General features: G+C 51.1%; 2 long non-coding RNA genes across 2 annotated transcripts; one reads left to right on the forward strand and one right to left on the reverse strand.

Annotated features, from left to right (window-relative positions):
* Positions 1–3,333: 3,333 nt before the first annotated feature.
* On the reverse strand, positions 3,334–6,759 carry LOC138836038 (uncharacterized). Its single transcript, XR_011374879.1, has 4 exons — positions 6,678–6,759; positions 5,656–5,790; positions 4,782–4,914; positions 3,334–3,516 (listed from the first exon to the last, which is right to left on the reverse strand). It is a non-coding gene; the product is annotated as an uncharacterized lncRNA (long non-coding RNA).
* Positions 6,760–13,233: 6,474 nt separating this feature from the next.
* On the forward strand, positions 13,234–15,463 carry LOC138836036 (uncharacterized). Its single transcript, XR_011374875.1, has 3 exons — positions 13,234–13,637; positions 15,196–15,236; positions 15,437–15,463. It is a non-coding gene; the product is annotated as an uncharacterized lncRNA (long non-coding RNA).
* Positions 15,464–19,712: the final 4,249 nt, after the last annotated feature.

Below are 19,712 nucleotides of genomic sequence, written 5' to 3' on the forward strand. Positions count from 1 at the left end.
GACTCTTTGTAAGGTTCTTCCACATCTTAAATTGATTCCTCTGCTTGATTCACATTATGGAAAATAGGAGTCACACTTCACATTAAAAAGTATGCACATTGCTGTAGAGTTCTTACCATTTTTAAAGTAAAGGAAGCATGACAGAGGAATTCACCTCACTTGGGTGAGTTAGGTTTGACTCACTGACAGACTTTTGCAAGTAAATGAGGGTCTGTTTACATGTAAAGAAGTCTATGCAGATGGTTTTCTAGGAGAGAGAACAAGGTAGCTGTTGTCCAAGTTTGAATCAGAGTAAGTTTATTCCTATGATATGGTAAAGAGAAGCTCATCTCATAGAACACTATGCAGACAGTAATTTCAAGGATTAAAAACTCATGTCTATATAGTGAACAGCTATGTTTTCACAAACAAAAAACAGTTTCCTAAGCCATGAAAATATAAGTTAGAGCAAAAGGAACTATGTTAAATATAGTTAATGGCTGAGTGACATGTATAAAAGAGTTCTATAATCACAATTAAACTATAAATTTTTCATCATGTCCCTAACAAGAATCTCTAAGATAGAACTGGCTAAATCTGTCATAGAGGACTGGGTTCATGCAATTGTCAGTTTTGTTTAGGGTGCAATATCTTCTACAGTCGCTTGGGTTGCAAAGAGCTCACACCACATGCAGTGTCTGGAAAAACGTGCTGTCTTGTTAGGCACCTAAGGGATTTTTGTGCCACTGTGAATATTTATCGTTTTTCTTCTTATAATTATACCTGTAAGTGTGAAGTCATTTTGTGATAAGAATAATAGTTTCTGTACCCTTTATTCCACTAACAAATCTCGAATGTAAATATAGCCCGGAGCCCTTGGCTCATGCCTATAATCCTAGCTACTCAGGAGGCTGAGATCTGAGGGTCACAGTTCAATGCCAGCCCAGGCAGGAAATTCCAAAGATTCTTATCTCCAATAAACCACCAGAAAACTGTAACTGGCAAAATGTCTCAAGTGGTAGAGCTCTTGCCTTGAGCTGAAGAGCACAGGGACAACACTCAAGCCCAGAGTTCAAGACCCACAACTGACCAAAAAAAAAGTATGCATATATATATATATATATATATATATATATATATATATATGTATAAATGATGAGATGAATTACATTTAAATATAAGTCAATATTTATGGTACACATTTAAAATATAACAATATATGATATATTTATAATATATACATATATTTATGTATAAGATCATATTATATCAATGTTTATAAATACATTTGTAATTAATATCCAAAGAGTACATCTGAAGATTTGGGGGAAAATGTAGAGTGTCTAAAGGCTTACTATTGACCCATCATACTTTCAATCATTTTTTCCACTTATGACAATGTCTGGAATACTAAGACAATGATTATTTTATTCCTTAAGATTTGGGGTTAGAAACATCTACTTACTTGGTATGAAATCTACCAAAATGTGATCTTGAAATCGCACACCACAAACTGGACATATACATCAATTTAGCAACTTACAGGTCTCAAACTTTTATTTGAATCCTGTATCTCACATACATTGTTTCCTTTGAGTCAGCTACGTATACAAACATTCCTAGATTTTCATCTTCACATACATCCCCATACTCACATGACATAGTAAACATAACATTATAATAAAAATATTATAGGTACTGAAAAAAACATCTTTGCAAAAGTAGATAAATTTTATTCTTTTAATTCAATTCACTATTAAAATACTGATGAAAGAGTAGCTGAGAGGATGTTTCAAATATGAGAGTGCCTGCTTAAAGAGAATGTTTCTCATTCCAAGCATCATTATATGCATCCTTCCTTCTCTCACATAAAAAAATAAGTAACTACAGAATCAACCTACATTTTCCCTAATCACTCATTGAAGAAAGAAATTGTAATACATATATGCATATACACAATGATATACTATTTAGCCACACATAATTATGAAATAATATCATCTTCAAGAAAATAGATAGAACTTTGGAAAGTAGTATGGAAGTTCCTCAAAAGACTCCACATAGAGCTCCCCTATGACACAGCAATCCCACTTTTGGGTATTTACCCAAATGTTTACCAATAAGACCACACTAAAGCTACCAGCACGATTATATTTATTGCAGCATTAATTACTATAGCTAAGATATGGAACTAACCCAGGTGCCCCTCAGTAGATGAATGCATCAAGAAAATGTGGTATATATACACAATGAAATTCTATGCATCCATCAGAAAGAATGACATTGCCCCATTTGTTAGGAAATGGAAAGGCTTGGAAAAAATTATATTAAGTGAAGTAAGCCAGGCCCAAAGAAACATAGGTCCCATGCAATATCTAGTATATGTCTGAGTCAAGCAGAAAAGGTCAGATAAGGTGATGTTAGGGAAATGAACCCTAAGATATGTATTCAAATGTTTATTTTTTTCTTTCATGCGATTGTTTCTTACACATTTATAAGATTATTTCTTTGTTGCTTTGTATGTCCCTCCCCCACAGTATAACCCCTGCTTTCACTGTATCTGATGTCGGTATAATTTGTGGAGGGGAAGGGGAAAAACAAATCGTTTAAATAGGGATACAGGGGGACCCATTGCAACAATGAGATGTACAAGTCGTTATGTCGAAAACGAACTTTACAACTTTCGTGCGGGAAAGGGGGGCGGGGAGGATTGGGTGGGGGGGTGGGGGAAGGATGGGAAGGGATGGGAAGGGGAAACAAAGGAGGAGGGTACAATGCTTGATAAGAAATATACTCATTATCTTGTCCATGTAAATTGAACCCCTCTGTACAGTATTTTCAAAATAAAAAAATAGAACTGGAAACATTCATATTAAAGAAATTATCCATACTGTAAAAAACAAATACTAGATTTCTCATATGAAAATATGAATAACCCAGAAAATAAAATGAATAACCCAGGTGTAAAAGATAGAGCTGATTTAATTTGGAAAAAAGTAAGAGAGGAGATGAAGAGAAATACTGTGCAGTAAATATGTTCAAATATTCAATATGTTGGTATGACATAATAAAACATAAGTATAAAAATAGGCTAATGAAATTAATAAAAGGAATAAAATTTAGCAAGCTACATTATATGGACATATGTGTATAACACAATAAAATACTGTGTAAAGTTAATGTTTGCTAATAAAAAGGCAAAAATTCATTCCAGTTGTTATAGAGTCATATGTTTATTTCCATTTTTTGCTCAGATATTTCCCTGATAAAGTAAAAGGAGAAATAGGTTTTGTTTATTTAGAAAGACAAACTTGTCCAATTAGCATTAAATTATTCTAGTTAATTACTGTCAATGTGAAATTGCTCAACTTAATTATTATATTTAGAATATTTCCAATGCACTCTTCAAAATATTACCCTATAGGCATATACTTTTTGCTGGGGCCAGCTGCTCCATGTCCCGGTGGAAGACGTTGGGAGGGTTGCTGATAACCGGGCCCAGGGGTGCCCATGGCAGAAGGAGTATCCAGCTCCCCTCTGTCAAAGGAGACACAAAGCATGGATGGACCTACTGAGAGCTTCAGGGCATAGCCATCCAACTGTCACAAAGGTCCCTGGGAGAACTGTTTTATGGTGACAGCCCTAGGGCCTGACATCAGGGCCCCAGCGCTGTCCCCGACTTTCTTTGTCTCTAGGGGAGCACTCTTTCACCTGAGCCATGGTGCCACGTCCACCTTTTTCTGTGTATGCAAGACCTAGGAATCCAACCCATGCTTTCTTGCATGCTAGGTGAGCCCTCTACCTCTAAGACACAATCTCAGCCCTGGATAGCTGTTCTTCTATGACCCTCAGGCTGTCTCAGGACAGTCTCCAACATCTATACCAAGTCACACATCTATACCGAGTCTCTCAACAGCAGCCCTGGCTAGAAATGAACATACTCTGCTGTGTTGCCCATCATATTCAGCACCTTTGTACTCTGTGCTTCCTGTCAGATACTCCTTGTTAAGCAAGACCCCCTTTTCAAGTGCTGCCTCCAAGAAGACCATTCCGATCACCTTGGCAGAGCAGGAGCCTCTCCACTCTGCAGGCTGCTGGCTTGTCAGGCTCTGCATTCCAGCCAGTGTGGGTTGAGAGTGCATGAAGGGAAAGGCCTGGATTCCACCACCAGATCTCTGGAGGCCCTGATACACCACCCAGGGACAGGTGTTGTATCACACCCCATGAGAGGGGGCTTGAGGCCCTGGCAATGTGTGGGCAACAAGATGGGGCCATTTCTTTGTGTGGGCTTGAACTGAGGATCTGGGAGCTGCTCTCTGAGTTTTATTGCTCAAGGCTGGTTCTCTACCACTTGAGCCACAGCTCCACTTCTAGCTTTTTGGTGGTTCCATGGAGAGTAGTCTCCTCACGGGCTGTCCAGCTTATAGCTGGCTTCAAACTGTGATCCTCAGATTTCAGCATCTGGAGTAGCCAGTATGACAGGCATGAGCCTGAGCACCAGGTGATGGGCACCAAATGTTGTTTTTTTTTTTTTTTTGCTCCTGTTTATCTCCTGTCATCTAGCAAGCCCAAGTTAAAATAATCAATTACAGGGGATCAAAATTCTCTCTTAGGTCAGTTAATCCAAGGAGATAAAGTGTCTTTGGAAAAGGCTAGTCTGAGTTGGCTTAGGGGTATTTGTGTTTGTGTGTGTGTGTGTGTGTGTGTGTGTGTGTGTGTGTGTGTGTGTGAGAGAGAGAGAGAGAGAGAGAGAGAGAGAGAGAGAGAGAGAGAGAGAGAGAGAGAGTGTTGGGGATACCTACCCTCATCTCTGCAGTGCCTCATCCTCCCAGCAGGGAGTGTATCCAGGATCCTGACCCCAAGGAAGGTGTTTGGGGAAGGGTAGCTAAGGTCACATCCAGGGGGATGATCCGAATTCTGTCCTGCAACCTAAGCCTGGACAGATAAAGGAGAAGAGAGGTTTAGGGGAACATCAAGGGGAGCCCCTTACCTTTGGCTACAAGTACAGAAGAAAACTGTATCCATCTTTCTTGGTAGTCAGATAAAAGTTGTACACTGTTCATTTATTTTATGATTGTGTTAGTCTTAGGACTTGGATTCAGGGTCTGGGTGTTATCCCTGAGATTCTTTTTTCAAGGCTGTGGCTCTACCACTTGAGCCACAGCACATCTGGCTTGTGTGTGGGTTTGGGGAGGGAGGTAGTTTATGGGAGATAAGAATCTCCTGGACTTTCCTGCCCGGCCTGGCTCTGAGTCATGACCATCAAACCTCAGCCTCCCGAACAGCCAGGATGATGGGTGGGAGCCATGAGCTTCTGACCACCACCATGCGGCTTCCTCCTTATCCATAGCAATGACTTGGCTCTGTCACAAGAACAAATGTCCTCCGGGAGGTGTCAGGTCTGGGCACTTTCCTCTGCACCCCACTCCCCTAACCAAAACTACACTCGCCAGCAAAGGGTAGTAGACAAGGAGTGTTTTCATTGTCTTATAGCCAGGCCCTGACCAGATAGGTGGGGGTATGGGTCAGAGTCCCGGGATCGTGCTGGGCAGGGGGACAAGGCAACATCTCCTCATCCACTTTCCTTCAACGGTGTAGCAGAGGGATGTGAGGAAGGAATCAAGGGATGGACAATGAATAGCCATCAAAGTCTAGCCGGGGTACAGAGGGGCTTACCTCATGAAGCTAGTTCAACAGGCTGAGCAAAACAGCTCCTGACCCTCAGCCCACCTCCAGAATGAGAGGGACACCTTGGGTTCCAGCCACATGGGGATGCTGGGCCACCTCCTCCAGCACCTATTCAACCAGTTCCTGAAAGAGAAAGAGAGAGGGATAGAGAGAGAGGGAAAGAGTGGGGAGAGAAAAAGAGAGGGAGAGAGGAGAGGGGGAGGAGGGGGTGAGAGAGAAAGAAAGAGGAAGAGAGGGCCAGAATTACACTTAAGCCAGGTGCTGGTGGCTCAGACCTATAATCGTAACTACAAAGGAGGCTGAGATATGAAGATCATGGTTCACAGCTATCCCAGACCGGAATGTCTGTGAGACTCTTATACTCAAAGAACCAACAGAAAACCGGAAGTGATGCTGTGGCTCATGTGGTAGAGCGCTAGCCTTGATCTAAGGAGCTCAGGCACAGCATCCAGGCCTCAAATTCAAGCCTCAAAAATGAAAAAGTGGAAGTCCCACCACAAGAAGTGGACTGAATAACACCCACTGTCCTAGGAAGTATGGCAGAGAAGTCAGGCTGAGCTTCCTGTCAGCTGGAAGTCAAGAGTAGGTCACTTGGCTTCTCAATGCCTCATTTTCCCCAGCTGCAAGACTGAATACAGTGAAGGATCCCCTTCCTCATGGGGATAGGTTAATGATGAAAGAAAGCCATGTTTTGTTTCATAATCCTACACTTGTTGCACGATTTCTTCATGTGCTGTGGAACCAGCACTGGAACCTTTCATCGTGTATGACCCCCTCCTCTTCCCCCACCAAGACCTGGCACACACTGTAACGGTTTGTTGGATAAACGAATGAGCATCTGTCTATGACAATACTACAGAAAAGTCCCATCCAATTCAGGTAAGCATCCTGGGTGAGGGCAAAGCCTGATGTAGCTCTCCAACAGTTCTACCTCCTCCCTCTTCCCACCCTCCTGGTGCCACCGCACTTAACTGTTTTGGTTCCAAGGATGTGAGCCATGATGTACTCACTGTATTTTGGGGCCTCTGGGATGCCTATCTTCTCAAAGATCTCTGTCCGGCCACTGACCAGCTGTGTGGCACTCAATTCCCCACTCAGCTGTGAACAAGGTTGCCCTGAGGTGAAAGCCTGGCTCAAGGGGCCTCCTCTCCACTCCCTGGGGCCAGACAGGATGGTCCACCATATCTGGCCCCCAAGTTTCATGTTCCAGAGATAGGACCCCTGAGGCATCCCAGGTCTCTGAATCTCCCAGAGTCCAGTACAGTTCCTGGGAATTGTCTCTACTCACAGCTAGTAGGCTGCAGATAACAAGGTCACAATCTCTGCTCCCCATGACATCCTCGACTGTAGTGATCACCCTAGAGAGAGGTTGAGAAGTATCGGCAGCTGTCAGAGAAAGGCAGTCAAGGCACGACGTTCATAGCAGGAGACCATCTGGCTTGGGAACTCTGCTTGTGCTGCTTTGAACGTCATTGTTTGGTGGCTGAAATGGTCCATCTAATTTGACCCAGAATCCCAAGCATTAGTAGAAATTGCCAGCTTCAAGGAAAAACCCTGGAAAACCTGGCATTTCACATGTCCCAATCAAACTTAAAGGGTTCCAAAGTCAGTGGTCCCCTTTTCCTTCCAGACAGCCTACAGCAGGTTATAGAAAATGGCATTCAGAGAGCCTCAGGTAACTGCCATGTCCTGATCCCAAGTAGGCTCCAGCAGAGGGAACACACTTGCCTACCATTGCGCAGCTGGAAACAGCCCAGGAGGGACACAGATTGGAGTCTGCAGAACTCCAGGGAGGACTGCCCACCAGTGCACTGCCCCTGGAGGGAATCCATGCCACCATTGGGGGCCTGGAGCCCCCTGCCAAGATGTACACCGCCAATACCCTGGGTAAGATTCCCCTCTCATCCTTGGTCGTGGTGAACCATCTGCCATGTCACACCGATCGTCACTTCCCAGACCCTCCTAGATTCACAGCCCCTGCCCTACTATCCCCATCTCGTTCCCTATTTATGTTTGGCAGACTCATTCCCAACCTTGAATTAGCTCCAACTATACACACCAGAGCAGACTGTCTGGCTGGAAGAGTGCGGCTGTTGTCACAGTAGCCTCATGAGCCTTCTGGCTGAAGACAGAAGAGCAGGTGTCCACACTGGTCTGGTTCACACAGGCCTCCTAGGGGAGACCCATTCAGGCCCAGGAGTTACTGTGGGCTGCAGGAAAGGGGAAGAAAGAGGTGGAAAGGAACATCTACTGAAACCTTCCCTAAAGGAGCCATGAAACGGTGAAAGAGAAAACAAAAATTGTGGCTGGTCTCCTAATGGGCATTAATGAAAAAAGAACAACAAATAAAATGCTTTTGCTCTTTCTAGACCCAGTGACTTAAATATATTTTCATTGTTCTCATCCTCCCTGCTCTCCCAACAAACACACACACACACACACACACACACACACACACACACACACACACACACACACACTCACACACACACACACACACAGAAACACAAACACAAATCTAAATCAGTGACAGAAGACTCATCTCTCTCTCTTACACACACACACACACACACACACACACACACACACACACACACACACACACACACACACACACAAACACATAAACACAGACTCAGAGCAGTGCCTTTCTGGAGTTTGTTACTTTCTCATCTGAGCAATGTACCAGCTTGAGCAGAGGGGTTCCCTTGTCAGAACCAGGGGCAACCACCCAAGGGGAACAATGCTCTAATTATGCAGAACCATCCTGCCTCCCCCTTTCTCCATTGCCAGACCCTTCCTCTTGGGAACATCCAGCTTTGACTCCTCATTCACCAAAACCCTAGGCCAGGACGCTGGGTGAAGGAGTCCCGAGACACATGGCTCCTCAGAGCCTGGACAGAATACAAAGCAGGGGGTCATGGTGCCTCCAGAGTGGTGTATGACCTGGGGTGGGGGCGTTGTTGGGGACTTTGATGGGGTCCTAAAGTCTATATACATGGATAGAGTCCCTACTTTCAGCCTACATACTTTGGGGCGACTTGGCAGATTCTTGGGGAGGACAAGGAGACCAGATGGACTGGGAGCACTACCAGAAGCTGGCAGAGCTGGGAAATGTGATCACCCAGTCAGAACTGTTGACAGCTGTGGTTGGGGGTACAGGCTGGTGTATGTCTCTCAGAGGGGGTGTGTGTTTCTCCCAAATATCCACTTTCTATCTGACCCCAGTGCCCTCACCTCTCTAGTGGGCTCTTCTGGGAATGTCCTCAGGTGAAAGGGTGACTGAGCACAGAAAACAAGGGCTCACACAGCAAGGGGGCCTATCTTCTGTATCCAACACCCCCCTCCCCAGCAAAAAGGAAAAGATCTAAGAAGGCAGGTGTGGAGGTGCTACTCCCCATCTCTGACTAAAGGCAGCAGGTTCCCACCAGGGAGAGGAAGGGTGCAGATGCATGGCTGTGTGGCTCCCACTGCTCCAGACCAGGGGCTCTGTGGTGCCCCTGGATGGGTGCTCCTCACCCATCCCTGCAGCTCCCATTTTCCTGGGACACTGGATGCTAGGGATGGGGTTGGGATCCCCAGGTCAACACCCAGCTCCAACCCCCACCCCTGGGGTGCATTTGTGGCAGAGCCAGGGCGGACTGTGGGGTGCTGGGGAGATGCAGGTAGGACAGGAGAGGGGAGGCGAGAGGTAAGGTTCAGGGTCCGCGGGGATGGGGTGGAAGGGGTAGAGTGGTGGAGTCACAAGGTGCAGGGGTCACGCCAGGTGCTGGCCTGCAGGGCGGCCACTCACGTGAGCTGCTGGGAGAAGCTGTAGGCTGCGACTCTGGGTGCGCGACCTGAGTCTGAGGACCCGGGCTGGGACCAAGTCAAGGCCACAAGCCCCACAGGGGTGCGCCATCTCCGCCAGGTGACTGCAAGAGGCTCCACTAGTCTGAGCCTGCAGCACCATGTTTGAAAGGCAGCGCTGTTGGGAAGGAGCGGGGGTGTCCGCTGGTGCATGGCCGGGCAGCGCTCAGCCTCTTCTCCTTCTCCTCAGCCGCTGTCGCCCCCTCAATGGCCTCCTCCCCTGTGGCCGCCGTCTCTGCCTCAGCAGCTGCTCACTCTCCCGTGCTCCCCTAACCGGGACCTCAGACTCAAGGCTGCCATGGCTGCTATGTCTCCGAGGGGCTACACGCGGCCATAGCCTGCCATGCAGGCTCTGCATGCTCTATGCAACCAGCCAGGACCCACGCTATGATCGGAGCAGCCGCCAGCCACTGAAGCCGTTTCCACTGGTGCTTGTGCTCATGCTCGCTCTTCTCCCAGCTCTGTTTCTGCCCCACACTCCTCTCCTGGGCCAACCCGCCCCTGCTGCGCACACACCCCTACCCCCTTGGGCCCCTGGCCATTGCTGCCACCAAAGTGTGCCCCTGGGCCCTGCCCCTCCTCCCCTGGGCCCAGCCCCCCAGCCCTGGCCACAAGTGCAGCCCTGACTGGGCCCTGAGGCTTCCAGACCATGGCAATTGCAGCCTTACCTCAGCTCAGCACTACACCCCACCCCCAGTACTGGTCCGGGAGATCGAATCTCCCCTCAGCCCCACCCCTGGAGGAGACTCTCCCCCATCCCCCTCCACTCCACACACCAAGCAGGTGCATAGTGAAACTTGTGTGTGTATGTGTGTTTGTGTGTGTGTGTGTGAGTGTTGGGGATAACTACCTCTCAAGGACTCAGAACATAGCACCCTTTGGGATGACTCAACACACAGCACACTTCCAAAAACAGCACAAAGCACCCTGTGTAAAGGACTCAGCACACAGCTCCCTTTGAGGACTCAGCATGTAGTATGCTGGGTAGAGTACTCGGCAAACAGCACCCTTTGAAGGGCTGAGTATAAAGCACCCTGTGTAAAACATCCAGTGCACAGCACCCTTCGAAAAAATCAGCACATAGAACAATTTTGAAGGGCTCAGCACATACCATACTGTGGAAGCAATCAGCAAACAGCACCATTTGAAGTACAGTACACAGCCCCCTGTGTAAAGGACTCGGCGCACAGCACTCAAAAAACTCACCTCATCCCTCTCTTCGCAAGGGCTCAGCACATAGCAGGACCCTTTGGGATGCAGTAGCTCACCACACCTTTTGAGGGACTCAGCATACAGTACGTTGTGTAATGGACTCAGCACACAGCACCCTTTGAAAAACCCAGGATGGCCCACTCTTCTCAGGGACTCAGCACATAGCACCCTTTGGGATGACTCACCAAACAGCACCTTTTTGAGGACTCTGCACAAAACCCCCATGTGGGAAGGACCCAGCAAATAGTGCCCTGTGAAGGACTCAGCACATAGCTGTATGTCACAAGTTCAGCTGTCATTAGAATTAGGGTGCTTTCTTCAGTATCACCATTCTTCAGAAATACTGCACAAATCATACTAATTCACATTTAGACAACCTGTGTTTTATGGGGGAAGGTCAGCTTGGGTCTTGAACTCAAAGCTTGGGGGCCCTGTCCCTGAGCTCTTTGGTTCAATGCTAGAGCTCTACCACTTGGAGGCACAGCTCCAATTTTGTTTTTTTGGGTTGTTCTTTGGCAGGTCTTATGGTGATAAGGCCAAGTTGGGGTATCCGTGGGCAAAGGCTCTTAGCTCAGCCTGGAGCTGACCTCTCCCTTTTTTGTGCCCGTGGTAAGCCAGGCTTCCAGGAGCTCTCTTGGCCTAGGGTGGAACAGACCTGCTCTGGCATCAGCAATCAGGGTGAGCAAAAGTCAGCTTGGCTCTGGTCACTTCCCCAAATTGAACTCTAGAGGATGATGGCACAGGGCCGCATGTTTCACATCTGGCCCCCAGGGTGCAGGAGTAGCCCACCATAGGGATAGTACTTGAGAGTTGTGTTTACTCTTGCTTCCTTGGGGCCCCCATCATGATTCAAAGCCACCCTGGACAGGAAAGCCCTTGAGACTCTTACCTACAATTAACCATCCAAAAGCAAGTGGGGCTGTGGTTCAAGTGGTAGAGCACTAGCCTTGAGCAAGAAAACTCTGGGATAGAGCCTATGCCCTGAGTTCACACACACACACACACACACACACACACACACACACACACACACACACACACACACACACACACACACACAGAGACACCACGTGCATGCAAAATCAGAGATTTCTACACTACAATCTTTTCCCACTAAGCCTGATGGCTGCTGGCCTAGGTATTTGATGCATACACCACCACCTACTTCCTATTTATCTGAGGAATGGCCATATGGGTTTGGGAGGGGGGAGAATCATCCTAGCTGAGAATGTGGCTCAGTGGTAGAGTGGTCACCTAGCATGCCTGAAGCCCTGGGTTCTATTCCACACAGAAAAGGCTGGAAAGGGAGGTGGGGCTCAACTGGTAGAGTGCCAGTCTTGATCAAAAAGAGCTCAGGACAATGTCCAACCCCTGAGTTCAAGCCCCAGGACTGGAAGAACAAATCTTTGTTGGAGGCTTTATTTTGCTTTGAAAACAATTTATTCTTTGTGATAAGCATAACATGGGCCTCTTTCCTGGCCACCAATGGGCCATTAGATAACCCTTGAGTTTGGGCCACCTCCTGGCAGCCTCTGCCCTACCCGACCCCCAGTTTAACCTTCCCATCACCCGGCTGATGGAGGCCTGAGAGAAAGCCACCTGGCCACCTACTTCTGGTGGCTGCCAAGGCTTATGAGAGTCAGTATGTCACATAGAGAGTCATCATCCACATCAGATTACAGGAGAAAGTGGGGGAGCACTCCTTCTCTGAGCCTGGGAGCTGTGGGCAGATCTGGATGTGGGGCATCTGGGGCAGGACATACTCCTTGGGGGAGTCCACTATGGGGTCGGGAACCCTGACCTCTCCTCTGGCAGTTTCCATGCTGTCTTCAAGTTGCAATTCTTCAAAACCTTTCTGCTCCTCCCTCATTTCACCTACCACAGGCCCTGAGGCATCTGAAGCAGTGCTGGTGGTGGGGAGCTCAGCCTGTGCTGGCATCTGGAGACTGCTGTCTGTGCCTTCCCCTGTGAGGAGCAACAGCAGCTCCCACAGCACTGTCCTCTTCTCCATGTTCTCCTGGGACAGCCAGTGCATGCACTGGGCTTTCTCCCAACACAGCTCACTCAAGACCAACCTCTACTCTTTACACACCATGAGGGACTCCTCAATGGTTCGGATGTGTGCCGAAAGCTGGCTGCATCAATGGTGGAGCTCACCTGTTGGACTCTGGAAGTCCACCTCATCAGGTAGGTCATGGAGGAAGCAGATTTTCTTTTCAGATGCCCATGTGTCCCTCTTCCCATCCCCATGCATGCTGTGGTGGCAGCTCATGGGGCAGAGGGCCTGTGGCTCCAGCTCAGTCTGTCACTGAGCTGCCTGGTGGCCCGGGTGCCTGCAGCGGGCCCATGCTCCTGTGGCAGGATTTTCCCCCTGTGTATCTCAGCCTCCGAGTGTTCTAATAGAGCCTAGTCCATCTACCAGGCAGCATGGAATGTGGGCATGACCACTATTCTTGTATCCCATTGGTCAAAAAGAACCATGAAATAATGGGGGTGTGGCCGGAATCCTGTGATGCATGCAGAATGGGCAGAGTCAAGATGACAGTGGCTCCCCCAGCCCCTTTCCCAGGGAACTCTGTCCAATTCAGTTGGGGACAAGAGGGTGACGTGCTTTAGCTGGATGGCTGCACAGATTGTTGTGTATGTCTGTTTGTTGGCAGTCCCAGACCTTGAACTCAGGATCTGGGCACAGTCCATGAACTGCTTTTCTCAAGGCTAGCCTCAACTAGTGAAGCCACACGGCTCTACTTCTGGCTTTGTTGGCACTGAATTTGGACAGGGGTTTCAAGGACTTTCCTGCTTAGGGTGACTTTGACCATAGCCTTGTAAGTTTCAAGGAGGACCTGTGCTGCTGCTGCTGCTGCTGCTGCTGGCCGCCCTGCTCTGCGGCCTGGGCCCAGGAGGCCGGGGTGAGGCCTTGGTGGTTTCTAGTTCCCCCACTCTCTTTGGTGGTTTCTTGTTCTCCCCCCTTGGTGGTTTCTATTTCTTCCCTTGGTGATTTCTAGTTCTCTCCTTTTTGGTGGTTTCTAGTTCCCCCACCTTGGTGGTTTCTAGTTCCCTCCCCAGTTTGGTGGTTTCCAGTTGTCCCTCTTTGGTGGTTTCTAGTTTCCCCCCCTCTCCTGGTGGTTTCGGGTCCCCCCCTCAGGGCGTGGGGCTGGGCTGGGGTTGTGGGGTGGGGAGGTGGCAGTGGATTTTCAGGTCGGGCCAGGTTGTTGGAGGCCAGGGCCTGGTCCTGTTGGCCTGTCTGTCTCTGTGTCTGTTTGTCTGTCTGTCTGTCCATCTGTGTCTCAGTCTGTCTGTCTGTGTCTCTGTCCATCTGCTTCTGTCAGTCTGTCCATCTCCTCTCGGTCTGTCTGGCTGTCTGTCTCCTCGCAGTCTGTCTGTCTGCCTCTTGGTCTTTCTGTCCACCTGGCTGCCCATCTGCTTCTCCTGTCTGTCTGTCCGTCCATCTATTCGTTCTAGTTCTCTCCTTTTTGGTGGTTTCTAGTTCCCCCACCTTGGTGGTTTCTAGTTCCCTCCCCAGTTTGGTGGTTTCCAGTTGTCCCTCTTTGGTGGTTTCTAGTTTCCCCCCCTCTCCTGGTGGTTTCGGGTCCCCCCCCTCAGGGCGTGGGGCTGGGCTGGGGTTGTGGGGTGGGGAGGTGGCAGTGGATTTTCAGGTCGGGCCAGGTTGTTGGAGGCCAGGGCCTGGTCCTGTTGGCCTGTCTGTCTCTGTGTCTGTTTGTCTGTCTGTCTGTCCATCTGTGTCTCAGTCTGTCTGTCTGTGTCTCTGTCCATCTGCTTCTGTCAGTCTGTCCATCTCCTCTCGGTCTGTCTGGCTGTCTGTCTCCTCGCAGTCTGTCTGTCTGCCTCTTGGTCTTTCTGTCCACCTGGCTGCCCATCTGCTTCTCCTGTCTGTCTGTCCGTCCATCTATTCGTTCTGTCTTGGTCATCCATCCCTTCTCTGTCTGTCTGTCTGTCTGTCTGTCTGTCTGTCCCTCGGTCTCTGCATCTGTCTGTCTCTGTCTGTCTGCAGGTCCATCTGTGTCTGGGCCCCTATCTGTCCATGTGTCTGTCCGTCTCCTCTCTGTCTGTCTCATTGTCTGTCTGTCTGTCCATCTGCCTCTGGCTCTGTCTGTCTGTCTGTCCATGTGTCATCCTCTTGGTCTGTCTGTCCATCTCTGTGTCTGTCTGTCTGTCTGTCTGCCTGCCTCTCAGTCTCTCTGTCTGGGTCTATCTGTCCTGTGTCTGTCTGTCTGTCTCCTCTCTGTCCATGTCTTCCTCTCTGTCTGTCTGCCTCTTGTTCTGTCCACCTGGCTGTCCATCTGCTTCTTCTGTCTGTCATCTGTCTGTCCTGTCTTGATCATCTGTCCATCCCTTGTCTGTCTGTCCGTGTGTCATCCTCTCGGTCTGTCTGTCTGTTCGTCTCTGTGTCTGTCTTTCTCCCCATCCGTCCGTCCGTCCCCAGCACCCATCCTCTTCCCCCCTCAGGCCAGGCTGACTTTGACCTCGCCGACGCCCTGGATGACCCAGTGAGTCCTGACCTCTCACCTTTCCCCCCCATGGCTTCACCCTGGCCGCTAGGCCTCATGTGGGGCCTTGATCCAGGTGTGGGCCTGAATCCCATGTGACCCTTTGCCACCCACTGAGGCCTTGGGTTCAGGGGTCAGGGGGGGTCAGGGAGGGGTCAGGGGAGGTCACGGGTCACCACCCTCTCTCTCTTTGCCCGCAGATCCCACCCCGAAGCCCAGCTCAGGTGAGTGGGGTCCTCCCCCCTTCCCCACACCAGGCCCACTCAGGGTGGGGAAGCTGAGGCATGGCCCACTCCTGGCACACAGGGCTGTACCCGCAGCTGCTCAACCCGCCCAGGTCGAGACCCCCGGGTCGGGATGGAGGTGGGCGGGTCAGGAGGAGTCAGGGGAGTCAGGGATCAGGGGAAGGAAGGGGGTAAGGGGGGGAGGCCGGCCTCCATCTTCCCTTGCTCTCTCCCCGCAGACGTCACCTCCCGCCCCGATGCCGGCCTCCACCCCAGCCCCGACCCCCGCCAGGCGCAGGAGATGAGGACATGGAAGGGGGGGAGGCCCGGATGTGGAGGCTGGGGATGGAGCGGCCCGGATGTAGAGGCCCAGATTTAGGGACCCCAGTGTGGAGGCCCGGATTTAGGGACCCGGATGTAGGGACCCAGACATGGAAACCCAGATGTAGGGACCTGGATATGAAAGCCTGGATGTAGAGACCCCAGTGTGGAGACCCAGATGTAGAGGCCCGGATGTAGGGACCCCAGTGTGGAGACCCGGATGTAGAGAGCCTAGTATGGAGACCCGGATGTGCAGACTCCAGTGTAGAGACGCGGATGTAGAGACCCCAGTGAGGAGGCCCAGATGTAGAGATCCGGATGTAGGGACCCGGATGTAGAAGCCTGGATGTAGAGACCCGGATGTAGGGACCCCAGTGTGGAGACCTGGATGAGGAGACCCGGATGTGGAGACCCCAGTGTGGAGACCCGGATGTAGAGACCTGGATGTGGAGACCCCAGTGTGGAGACCCGGATGTAGAGGCCCAGATGTAGGGACCCAGACATGGGATCACGGATGTAGGGACCCGGATGTGAGTACCCCGATGTAAGGACCCAGATGTAGGGAACCCGGGCTGACCCCGCCCCCTCTGTTCACAGGTGGTGGTGGAGGCTATGGAGGCTCACACGGTAAGACGGGGAAACCAAGGCAGGGGGAGGAGACCCGGATGTAGAAGATGCGAATGAGGAGGAAGGGATGTAGGGACCTGGATGTAGGGACTTGGATGTAGGGAACCTGGATGTAAGGACCCGGATGTAGGGACCCAGAAGTAGGGACCCGGATGTAAGGAACCTGGATGTAGGGACCTGGATGTAGAGACCGGATGTAAGGACCCAGATGTAAGGACCTGCATGGAGGGACCCGGATGTAGGAATTCAGATGTGGGGACCCGGATGTAGGGAACCTGGATGTAGGGAACCCGGATGTAGGGACCCAGATGTGGAGGCCGAGCTCCCAGGGCCGCGTCTCTCCTCCCCCTCTCCCCCAGGTGCTGGCAATGAACATGTGATCCACGGAGACCCTCCCCAAGGTAAGTCCCGCCCCCTCGACCGCCCCACTTCCGTTCCCTCGTGATCTGGGCCCGGGTGTGACCCACAGCCTTCCGGACCGCTGCCGCCTCCACTTCCGGTCTCAGTGCGAACTTCCGGTCCGGAGAGAAAAGGAACTTCCGGTCTCTGAGTTCCTGGGGACTTCCAGTACAGATTGTCTTGGGACTTCCAGCCTGCATGAGAACTTCCACTCCTGACAGTATGTGAACTTCCGGTCCAGAGTATTGGAACCTCCAGTCCTGATTGGGAACTTCCGGTCCCTAGTATATAACAACTTCCAGTTCTGACTAGGGACTTCTAGTCCCTAGTGTATAGGAACTTGCGGTCCTGATTGGAAAGGCACTTCCGGTCCCTAGTATATACGAACTTCCGGTCTTGACTGGGCACTTCTGGTCCCTAGTATATAGGAACTTCCGGTCCTGACTATGGGCACTTCCGGCCCTGACAATGGGGAGTTCCAGTCCCTAGTGTATAAGAACTTCCGGTGTTCACTGTGGAGACTTCCGGTCCCTAGTATATAAAAACTTCTGGTCTTGATTATGGGGACTTCTGGTCCAAGTGTACAGGAACTTCCAGTCCTGATTGGAAGGGCACTTCCGGTCCCTAGTGTATAGGAACTTCTGGTCCTGATTGGAAGGGCACTTTCAGTCCCTAGTGTAGAGGAACTTCCGGTCCCTAGTGTATAAGAACTTCTGGTATTGACTATGGGAACTTCTGGTCCCTAGTGTATAGGAACTTCCGGCTTAGACTGTGGAGATTTCCAGTCCCTAGTACATAGGAACTTTCCATCCTGACTGGTGATTTCCGGTCCCTAGTGTATAGAAACTTCCGGTCCTGATGGGAAAGGCACTTCCGGTCCTGATTGGAAGGGCACTTCCAGTCCCTAGTGTGTAGGAACTTCCGTTCTTGACTGTGGAGAATTCCAGTCCCTAGTATATAACAACTTCTGGTCTTGACTATGGGCACTTCCGGTCCCTGTTCATGGACACTTCCAGTAAAGGCTGTGATAGCACTTCCGGTCAGGCACCCTTGTCCCCCCCCCTTCACCTTGGCTCGCTTCCTGTTTCTGGGCACTTCCCGACCGGAAGTTGCAGGGAGACGCCCCACCGCCCTTCCCGGGTGTGTTCTCCCCCGCACTTCCGGATCCAGTCCCGCCCCCTCCAGGCAGCGCGCTGGCCCATGTCGTGTCCCGCATCGTGTCCGTGGTGGTCGTGGCCCTGGTGGGTGCCGCCATCACCTACTTCTAGTCTGGAGGTCGCAGACGCTGCTTCCGGGGCGCGGGCCAGGATGCAGGTGGGAACCGCCCCCTCCCAGGGTGCTCGGATGAGGAGAGGCGCGGGGCGGGGCCTCACATGATCCCCCGCGGGTGGCAGCAGCTTGTGCCTCCCCTCCCCCACCAGGCCCCTCCCCGGTGTGAGGCTGGATTCGAACCTGGGGCCTCAAGCAGCAGGTGGAATCAGAAGTGGACGAAGGAGCCTGGAGGGGGAAGGACGAATAAAATCAACATAAAGTGTGCATGCGCGCTGTCAGGCCTGTCTGCCCAACCCATCTTTCCATTGTGCATGCGTAGGCTCCACCCCTTTGGAGCCACTCCCTGCACATGCGCGGTGCGCACGCCCAGGCAGCGTTTCCTTCCCCTCTGGCGTCTGTGCAGTGTGGAGACAGGCGCTGGGTGGGACAGGATTGTGATGGACAGCTAGAGCGTCCCGTCAGTCACTTGTGGGCGGGGCCTCGGCTTGACATGACGTAAGATGGCGTAGGAGGCGTGGCCTGGAGGTGAATGACAGCCCGTGTGGCCATCTAATTGCAAGGGGGCGTGGCCTGAAGGTTACAGACAGGACAAATGTCCACACAACAACCAGAGGGTGGGACCTGGAGGAGACAAACAGCCCCTGTGGTCTTTCAACAGCCAGGGGGCGGGGCCTGGAGGTGACAGACAGCCCCTATGGCCTTCCAACAGCCAGGGGCAGGACCTGGAAGAGACAGACAGCCCCTGTGGCCTTCCAACAGCCAGGAGGCGGGACCTGGAAGTGAAGGACAGCCCCTACGCCCATACATTCACTAGTGGGCGGGACCTCTGGGTGATGGGCATAAACAGAGTCCACAGAACTAGCCACGAAGGGGCGTGGCTTCACACAGATCGAGTCTCCAGCTATTGGCTTGGCAGGGGATGGGGCCCAGAGATGATGGACAGCACCCCCTGCCTTTTAACCTCACCCAAGGAAGAGGCCGAACTGGACCCGCAGCTTCCCTGGGTGGGAGACAGGCGTGTCAGCCAATCAGAGCAGGGGGTGCGGCTGGAGGAGTCCCCGGGGAAGCCAATGGGGCCCTCCCTCCAGAGAAGACCTGGATATCATGCAGGTGCAATGCATCCTAGGCCTAGGGAGACACAGACCTCCGACCTCGACTTATCCTACTGCAATAAGGAGCTATAGGCCCACCTGGGTCAATCCCTGGAGAGGTCATTGGGGTCCCCTGGGACAGGCACAGAAGGGGAAGAGTTTGCAGGCCTGGTCATCCACCCATCCATCCACCCAACCACCCCCCCCAGAGTGGTCCAACATCCAGGTACCCCACATCTCCAATCCCGCTGGGCCAATCTGAATCCGAGTTCACGTAGTTAGGAGCAGGACTGTGGTGTGAGGTCCAATCAGCAGCGAGTTGGATTTGTGGGGGGGCTAAGGGGCGTGTCTTACAGCTGGATCAATGACAAGGGAATTAGGAAAGTGAGGGAGGGCCTTTCATGGAATAAGCCAATCAGGTGTGAATCTAGGTGGTGGGACGTCCTGGAGGAGGGCGGGACCAAGCTTGTATCCTAGCAACCCACCGGAAATGGCCTGAAATGGAAGGCAGGACTAGTTCTATACCCTAGCAACCACCAGAA

The sequence above is a fragment of the Dipodomys merriami genome, unplaced genomic scaffold (genome assembly GCF_024711535.1).
Source record: "Dipodomys merriami isolate MVZ:Mamm:240054 unplaced genomic scaffold, mDipMer1.0.p SCAF_247, whole genome shotgun sequence".
NCBI lineage: Eukaryota > Metazoa > Chordata > Mammalia > Rodentia > Heteromyidae > Dipodomys > Dipodomys merriami.